The 10,021-nt window shown below is 41.2% G+C and overlaps 1 long non-coding RNA gene across 1 annotated transcript; it reads right to left on the bottom strand.

Moving 5' to 3' along the window:
- Nucleotides 1-6,786: 6,786 nt before the first annotated feature.
- LOC147008471 (uncharacterized) lies at nt 6,787-9,498 on the bottom strand. The gene is made up of 2 exons (XR_015053353.1): nt 8,695-9,498; nt 6,787-7,265 (listed from the first exon to the last, which is right to left on the bottom strand). It is a non-coding gene; the product is annotated as an uncharacterized LOC147008471 (long non-coding RNA).
- Between the last annotated feature and the right edge of the window lie 523 nt (nt 9,499-10,021).

The raw sequence follows: 10,021 nt of genomic DNA, 5'->3' as shown, positions 1-10,021 counted from the left end.
TTCCATCCCCAGCACCTTGCATTTCTTTATAATAAATTGCAACTGCCAATCTTTTGCCCAATCCATGAAAGTATCTCGATTTCCTGTATATGATCACCTCCTCCCCCCTTTTCTCTGTTTTCTACCTTACATCCTCAAAATCATCACCACAGCAAACTTGGAAAGCTGACTCTTAACCCTACTGTCCAAATTATTGATGAAAATTATGAGTAATAATCGTCCTCATGCTGATACCTGAGGTACTCTGCTACTTACTTCTTCAGAGCCAGACATCCTCCCTCTCACAGCCACTCTTTGCTTTCTATCACTATTCTAGTTTCCAATCCAGTTAGCTAACCGACCAGCTGCTGCGCAAGCACTCACCTTGACTAACAACCTTATTTGAGGTACCTTATCAAATACTTTCTTCAAGTCAAGATATACGATGTCCACTGCCATTCCCTTATTCACCCAATCAGAAACGACTTTGTAGAATTTCAATAAAAAAATTTTATAGACGTTTTCCCTTTGGTAACTTCATGCTGACTGCCTTTAATTAGTTTGAATTTCTTCAAATGTTTCCCTATCCCTTCTTTAATTAATGTCTCCAACACCTTTCTCACAACTGAAGTCAAGCTAATAGGTCTATAGTTCCGCAATATACTTCCCCAAAGTCAAACTGCAGGCTTGTGTTGAAGTTGCTACATGACTTATAATGCTTTTTCCTTTGCTTATTTGACATTGCAGCTGTTTTAATTTCTGACATTCAGATAAAAATTTACCGTTTTATTCTGGACTTACCCCAATTCCTTCATTGCTTTCTTTGTTAGGCAACCAATATGCTTGGTGGCCACTTTTGCTGTTATGCACACAAGTTGTTTGTTATTATTCTTGTTGTTGGTGTTGTTGCTGTTTTTGTTGTTGGTAATACTACTACTAAAACTACTATGACTACTACTACTATTGTTCTTATTGTTATTTTTTTCACTAGTACGGGCCCGTAGGGGCGGGCCTGTAGGTGCGTGCCCGTAGGTGAGTGCCAGTATGTGCAGCCTCTCTCTCTCAAACCAGGAAAAGGCACATCCGCGGGTCCCCAGCAATATTCCTGGCAAGTTTCAATCGTGCAAAAGAAATAATAAAAAAAAAAAAAATAAACATTAATTGTGACGTCATTTGTGATGTCATAGCACCGTGTCTTGTCATTGGTCAACAGATAAATGGCCGTAACTTGGGAACCGCTTATCCGATTAATATCAAACCTTGAAAAGCACATCCGCGGGGCCCCGGCAATATTCCTGGCAAGTTTCAATCAGATCGGACCGTCGATCGTGCAAAGAAAATTAATTAATAAATAAATAAACATTGATTGTGATGTCATTTGTGATGTCATACCACCGTGTCTTGTCATTGGTCGACAGATAAATGGCCGTAACTTGGGAACCGCTCGTCCGATCGATATCAAACCACAGAAAGGCACATCCGTGGGTCCCCGGCAATATTCCTGGCAAGTTTCAATCCGATCGGACCGGCGGTCGGCGAGAAACGGTGGACGTAGACAGACAGACAGACACACAGAGATTGCTGGAATTATAGATAGACGAGTACGGGTCCATAGGGGTGGGCCTGTATGTGCGTGCCCGTATGTGAGTGCCAGTATGTGTCTCTCTCTCTCTCTCTCTCTCTCTCTCTCTCTCTCTCTCTCTCTCTCTCTCTCTCTCTCTCTCTCTCTCTCTCTCTCTCTCTCTCTCTCTCTCTCTCTCTCCTCGAAAGGGCACATCCGCGGGTCCCCAGCAATATTCCTGGTAAGTTTCAATCGTGCAAAAGAAATAATAAATAAATAAATAAACATTAACTGTGATGTCATTCGTGATGTCATAGCACCGTGTCCTGTCATTGGTCGACAGATAAATGGCCGTAACTTGGGAACCGCTCGTCCGATCGATATTGAACCTCGAAAAGCACATCCTCGGGACCCCGGCAATATTCCTGGCAAGTTTCAATTAGATCAGACCGTCGATCTTGCAAAAAAAAAAGAATAAATAAATAAACATTAATTGTGACGTCATTCGTGATGTCATAGCACCGTGTCTTGTCATTGGTCGACAGATAAATGGCCGTAACTTGGGAACCGCTTGTCCGATCGATATCAAACCTCGAAAAGGCACATCCGCGGGTCCCTGGCAATATTCCTGGCAAGTTTCAATGAGATCGAACTGGCGGTCGTCGAGAAACGGCGGTCGCAGACAGACAGACAGACACAGAGATTGCTGGAATTATACATAGACTAGTACGGGCCCGTTGGGGCAGGCCCGTAGGTGCGTGCCCATAGGTGAGTGCCAGTATGTGCAGTGTCTCTCTCTCTCTCTCTCTCTCTCTCTCTCTCTCTCTCTCTCTCTCTCTCTCTCTCTCTCTCTCTCTCTCTCTCTCTCTCTCTCTCTCTCTCTCCTCTCTCTCGCTCTCTCTCTCGCTCTCGCTCTCGCTCTCGCTCTCGCTCTCGCTCTCTCACCTCGAAAAGGCACATCCGCGGGTCCCCGGCAATATTCCTGGCAAGTTTCAATGCGATCGGACCGGTGGTCGTCGAGAAACGGCGGTCGCAGACAGACAGACAGACAGACAGACAGACAGACAGACAGACAGACAGACAGAGATTGCTGGAATTATAGATAGATTATACTGGGCTTACTTGGTCATTATGTTGCGACTGCTCTTCAAAATACCAAACACAGCATGGTGTTGTGATTATGGAGTCTGCACTGAGTCTGGAAAACTGGCAGTACGATTCTGACTGGCAGTGGCCGAGCCATGCCAAAGATCTATTATATTATTAATATAGGTGCTGCTACCTCACTTGACGCTCAGGATTTAGAGGACAGAGCAATGATAAATCCCCTTGAGTAACATTTCTCCTGAAAAATGCTCTGGCATCTTCAGAGAGAAAAAGCAATGCCAGGAGATGGCACCCTCAGCACTCAGTGTTTTGGGTCAAATCATGTTTGTGTGTGTGTGTGTGTGTGTGTGTGTGTGTGTGTGTGTGTGTGTGTGTGTGTGTGTGTGTGTGTGTGTGTGTGTGTGTGTGTGTGTGTGTGTGTGTGTGTGTGTGTGTGTGTGACGGCTCTTCCATGAGGCTGAGAATTTGTACAAGCAAGATATTTTCTGTCATGTTTTTTCCATCCCGAAGTTTCTTTACAAAGTGGTCTTTGGATGTCACATGATCAAAATAAAGACCAATGACTGCACTGTCGTCCCAAAAAGGAAGCCAAATACAACAAATCACACACACACACACACACACATACACACACACACACACACACACACACACACACACACACACACACACACACACACACACACACACACACACACACACACACACACACACACACACACACACACATCCACACACATAATACATATACATATCCATACAAACACACAGATCCAAGTCTACAGGTCCTTGGTGCTTCCAGCCTTTCTCTACGGATGTGGAGGTGCGCTTTTTTTTGCAGCTCCTTTACGAGCTGCATACACAAACGCTGTTAAAAAAAATCCAGATACAATAGCAATTACAATGCTATTAATGTAAAAAAACACCCAAAAAACATAACATCACAATCTCACAAAATGTGCAACCTTCAATGCAGTAATATTTGCAACTTGCACTCATGCTTGCGCTTCAGAAGAATATTCCCTCTATCTTGTGTGTGCACCTTTTTGTTTGTGAAAGAGCAACTAATAAAGCAAAGGTTATATTGCTTTGACTTTTACTGTAATTCTGTTAAAGTATGTGAAATTAAATCCAGGATGTATTGAACCTCAGAGTTTTTTGTATCAGCAAAATGTTTCACCCATGGCTGAGACAGACCTGTTAATGTTACATGGATCTAAACTGAGAAATGAATAGCTTCAACCATGAAATGGCCACTACTCATCTGTCTGCCACAATCTTTCACCCTTTTCTTACTTAGCATTTTTCAAATCTTCGCTCTCCAATGAAGCGCACCTGTTCCAAAGTTCCAGTTTCATGGTTATTACAATATTCCTGCCATAATGTGACAGAAATGTTCAAAAAAAGTACTTTGGTACGAAACTCACTTTGCATCTGCAGCCATTTCCTGAATTGTCTGACAGTTTAACAAGATTTTCTTGTTTCAGCATTTTGGATCAGCAGCCAATCAGGGCATGAGAAAGGGATTTATATGGAAGAAACTCTCATTATCACACGGGTCAGGTGATGGATGTTTTTGCCTGATCTTCAGTGTGGGTGGATTTTTATTCTGAAACATGTCTTTTTGACATTTCAAAATTATTCGGTTCTGCTCCTTCAAAAAGAACATCCTTTGAACCATATGGCTATCCTCACGTGACACAGCATTGATATGCATAAGCTTAGCTCTTCCTTTATGAAGTCTTTGAACTTGATAGACAAGTTTATCATTAACAATACACTGAATGCATTTATGTTTATCTTATTTATTACCTCTGCCACCGAAGGTGGAAGGAGGTTTGTTTTCACCCATTTCTATCTGTTTCTTACTTGCAAAATCGAAGATTTTTCAAGTGTATTGGTTAGTCGATTTTGTTATTCTGTCTGTCTGTCTGTTTGTCACCTACAGGTCACAATTTTAAACCGATCTTCACGAAACTTCACCACATAGTGGAGTTTCTAATCAGGAAAATGTCTATTGTTTTTGAGGTCAAAAGGTCAACATAGGCCAAACGTCAAAAATTTAGGTGAGATTTAAAAAATCCTCAATTTTCATCCGATTGACTTCATTTGAGGAGGATTTATATTTCATATCAATGAATTCAACCAGCCAATTATGTTTGAGGTCAACATGGACCAAAATGTCAACATAGGCCAAAGTTCAACAACTTAGGTCAGATTTCTAAAATTCTCAATTTTCATCCAGTTGACTTGAAATTTGAAGAGGATTTATATTTTAGGTCAATGAATTCAACCACAAATTATTTTTTATGTCAAATTTGTTTCATGGATTTTGCAAGTGTCATGCTTTGCACAATGTCTTCTTGTTTGTTACTTGCAAAATCGAAGATTTTTCGAGTGTATTGTTTAGTCGATTTTGTTATTCTGTCTGTCTGTCTGTTTGTCGCCTACAGGTCACAATTTTAAACCGATCTTCACGAAACTTCACCACGTGGTAGTTTGTCATTAGGAAGAAGCCAATTGTTTTTGAGGGCAAAAGGTCGACATAGGCCAAAGGTCAACAACTTAGGTCAGATTTCTAAAACCCTCAATTTTCATCCGGTTGACTTGAAATTTTAAGAGGATATATATTTCAGGTCAATTAATTCAACAAGCCAATTATTATTGAGATCAGCATGGACCAAAAGGTCAACATAGGCCAAAGGTCAACAACTTCTAAGGTGAGACTTCTAAAATCCTCAATGTTCATCTGATTGACTTGAAATTTGAAGAGGATATATATTTCAGGTCACTGAATTCAACCACCAATTATTTTGGAGGTTCACTTAGGCCAAAAGGTCAACATAGGCCAAATTTCTTAGATTGTCAATTTTCATCTGATTGACTTGAAATTTGAAGAGAAGCTGCATATTTGGTCAATGAATTCAACCACCAATTATTTTGATGTCAAACTTGTTTTTGCAAGTATAGTTCTCTGCGCGATGTCTTCTTGTTTGTTTGTTTGTTTGTTTGCCTGAGTGCAGGATATCTCAAAAATTTGTACATGGATGCAGATGAAATTTTGTGGACGGGTTAGTGTGTGACAAGGATGAACTGATTAGATTTTGGCCAAGATCTGGATCCAGAACCGACTACTTCTTCACAATTGAGCAATTGGGCTAAAATGAGATATAGCAGGATATCTCAAAAAAGTTGTGAACGGATTTGGATGAATCTTGGTGGACAAGTTGGGTGTGTGGCAAGGATGAATTGTTTCGATTTTGGTGAAGATCTGAATCCGTATCTGGATACAATAATTATTTGATTTTTAAAGTGATTCTTCACCATTGAACCAAAAACGATATATAGCACAATATTTAAACAATGTAATGGGCCCGATATGTTATCATGGATCAGGCATTGTATGGTGGAGGTATGCACTCTACCAAGTGCCCTTCTAGTTAATATCTTATTTTATCAGTCAAAATTATACAGTGCTTCAATTTATTTTTCTTTCTTTCTTTCACAAACTTTTGCTGGAGTTCTCTTCCAAACGAGAGCTGAGCACATTAAAAGTTAATTTGAAAGCTATTTCATTAATCATGAATTGGAGGTGACCCAGACTACTATATGAGCTCCAGCCTTTGTGGTGGGATAACCTTTTGAAGCATAACTCCACCCAGAGCCCTCTCTAGGAAAGTCATCAGTGTGCTTAATGAGACGGTGTCATGCCAAGCTGTCTCGACTCTTCGTCAAGAGGCCACAAAGTGGGAGGTAAAAACTGTCTTAATGTATCCAGTGATTATAATATTGGCTGCTTGAAGGCACATCATAACTATGAAGCAGAAAAGTATTCAGTGGCAGAAATAACTCTCAGCAAGTATTGACTAATTTTTTTCATAAGCAAAGTGTATTGAAACAAAATTACTTTTTCATACTCTTATTATCCGAGGAATAATTGGAAAAAACTCTCAAACACAAAAGTTGAGTGATGATGTCTCAGGAAGTGGATGTGTATGAAGAGCTTGCCAATATATTTTAGCATAGTCGAATGTTGAAGACCCTGGCAGTTGATTCAACATTCAGCCAGAAACATCATTTGCTCACACCCTTTCTCATGAAAGATAAATACACCACAGCACAGCGCAAATAACATCTGGTACATGCTATTGTAGATTTAATCATATGCTCGTGCAAGTTTGGTGAAAATAGTTGTGACATTTTTAAAGGTGCAAAGTGGTACAATTCATCACCTAGAAGAGCAATGAAAATCAATACAAATAGTGAGGGCAGGTGTGATGAAGATTACTGCGTGAATGCGAGTTAAAATTCAGATAACTTAAATTAATTAAACAAACCAAGCATGACAAGAGAGGAAAAAAAAAAGAGCATGACAAAATATTGTTTTGAATTTCAAAGTGGAACAGTCTGAGACATTGAAATTTTTTTGTATACAAAGTCATGGCTTGTGGAAGAGCTGGAACACAGAATGAATCAGCATGCAATAGGACAGAAGGAACAGCAGACATGAGAGAATCAGCAACATCATGGTTGAGTGGGGTTAACATAGGTTAAAAAAAAGATCATGGTTTTAAATTGGGGATGATCTGAGATGGGGGTGAACAGCTGTCTTGAAGACCTAGAGAGAAGAATGAGATTAAAGAGAATGCTGAAGTTTGTTCTCCAGGTGGGAAAAAAAGAGGAACAAACAAGTACCAGTATATTCAAAGTGCGCTGCCCCCATGCCAAATAAATAAAAAACAATCATACAGCACGCGACATCTCTGGGCACCTTCAGCACCCGGTGATGCCGCCTTGCAGCACATGGAGTCGGAATTGGGAGGGAGCGGTTTACAATAATTGATTGATTAATTTCATCATTAAAATATATAAATAATAATCGTAAAATAATTAATTTCTTAATCAATTGGTTGATAGCAAACCTAAACCACCACTGTTTCATCTGAATCTGTAACTTTTTTAAATTAAGTAATTACTCAAAAAAATTAATTGATTAATCAATAAATTAGCAATACCCTTTATCAACAAATCACTTGCTGATTGTTGTGTCCAGATATCAGCTTCCTAGCTAAAAGGATGGCTGAGATAGCACGCAGAAAGCAAGAAAGAAAATAATTCATTGATTAATCAATAAATCAAAAATACTCCATATAGCCAAATCACTTGGTCACTGTCATGTCCAAATATCAGCTTCCTTGCTCAAAAGGTGCCTGAGATATTGCCAGGATGAGAAGTAAAATAAATAAGTAATGAATAAATCGATAATAATTAAGTAATTAATTACTTAATTGATGATTCCCATTTATGGCCAAATCAATTAATTGATTAATCAAAAAATAAAAAATACCCTTTTTGCCAAAGCACATCTTCACTTTTGTCCCCAAATTTCAGCTTCAGAGATCAAAGGATGGCTGAGATATTGTTGTGGTGCCGGGTTCGGTGGCGAGGATGACCGCTAGACGGAGCAGTTGGGCCGTCAAACACTTGAATGGAAGGTCGTCACCCCGGATAACTCTGGAGTCGACGGGTCGCTTAAAGGACCGTGGTCGCCAATATTTCGATGGCGTGAGGTTGGGTCCACTTGTCTAATCCCAATTTACCTAAGTACCCATGCCGTCTAACTACCGGGGAAGCCACACCCTCGGCCGACTTTGTCCGAAATGAGTCGCTGTTACCGACTCGGATCCGGCGTAACCGAGCGGAAATTAGCAAAGCCACGCCGGACCAAATGACAATTTACGGCACAAGCGGCCTCCCTAACTCTCAAGCCCGCACCGTGCTGGGTCAATGGCAGAAATGACAGGCAACGAGCTTGTACATTTAACAGGGGTTTATTTATAATAGGGAGGGAGACACAGAGCAGACTTAATCACGAATATACAGGCATTGTACAATGAGCAATCAACACATACAATTTTGACTTAGAGGATGGCGCCACCACAGACACACACACACACACACCAAAAGAAAATGGACCCAGATTATCTTTATTTTGAACCTCGCAGCCAAGGGGATAGACAGACTGGAGGTCAGAGTTTGGTCGGTACCTGGCCGCCTCGTGCGGTTTGGCCCGCGACTGCAGGGGTGAAACTCGGGGTCGCCGGCGAGCCCAGACACGGTATAGTGGGGTCCAGGCAGGGGCCAGGGTCGCTCCTTACAGAGGGCCAGCGGCGATTCCCAGCTTGGACTCCGGATTATTGCTCGACAAAATGAGAGATGGCTGTGGAATAGTCAGAGGATCAGCTTGAGACATGGCAACAAAGACCACCAATGACACACACCAAGAGCAATGGCGACCCCTTTCTTCTCCGACAATTCCAACCCAACTCCAGCGAGCACTAAAGGGAGCCCGGCAATTCTTATCCCTCCCCCGGGCGGGGTGGCGTGATCGGTCCTCTGAGGTAATCTTTGCCCTGATTGGACAGGGTTTCGTGGGGTGATATCTGTCCCCCTCTGATTGGACAGGGGGAAAACCCTGCCTTTCTGTGGTGGAGTCGGAGCTCTGAGGTAATCTTTGCCCTGATTGGACAGGGTTTCGTGGGGTGATGTGCTGGCCATCCGTGATTGGACAGGGGGAACCCCCTCCTTTCCTGGGCAGAGTCAGTGTTCTGAGGTGAGGAAACCTCCGCCCACGTCCGTGGTCGAACGCACGTGGGCAATGGTGTCGATGGTGTGAATAAGTGAAGGATTGATTTGTTGGCGTTGGGTATTGCAAAAATCTAACTAGAAAGAAACTTCGCAGTGCACACATGTAATTCCCTTTCGACATAGGGAGGAATCTAACTATACATATACATATTGAAATAACTAAGCTTAGGGACTGCTGTCTGTTTGTGTGCAAATGGCTTCTAGATTCATAACAATATCAACCAGACAAACAAACAAACAAGAAAACAAACAAACAAGAAAACAAACAAACAGAGTGAAAACTGAGTACTCCCTTCCTTCAGAGCTTGACGATGGCATCATGCATCGCCTTGGATATGGAATTGGGAAGGAGCAGTGTACAATGAGTGAGATGAACAGTGATTCTGGATTTTTGGACTTTCCCCATATGGGGGTTGCTTGTGGACTGTGTGCGCTCTGCAGAAACCTGGGGGGTTGATAAATCTGGGGATGGAGCATAGAAGTACTCCATCAAGCTGGGGATGAAGGCCTTTGTGGTGTTTCAATTCATGAACCATTGACAATCGAGTACATATGAAAACAATTATTTTTTGGCCAATAATGTCATATTTGTGACAGACTGGGAGGCTTTGAGATCATCAATGTTGGCTGATTTAAAAAAAATATATATATATATATATATATATATATATATATATATATATTTTTTTTTTTTACAATTCTATACATTTGAGAGTAGAATGATGG

This window comes from Eptatretus burgeri, chromosome 18 (assembly GCF_056783735.1).
Source record: "Eptatretus burgeri isolate ZD-2024b chromosome 18, Ebu_testis_v1, whole genome shotgun sequence".
Lineage (NCBI taxonomy): Eukaryota > Metazoa > Chordata > Myxini > Myxiniformes > Myxinidae > Eptatretus > Eptatretus burgeri.
This window is presented reverse-complemented; position numbering and strand designations above follow the sequence as displayed.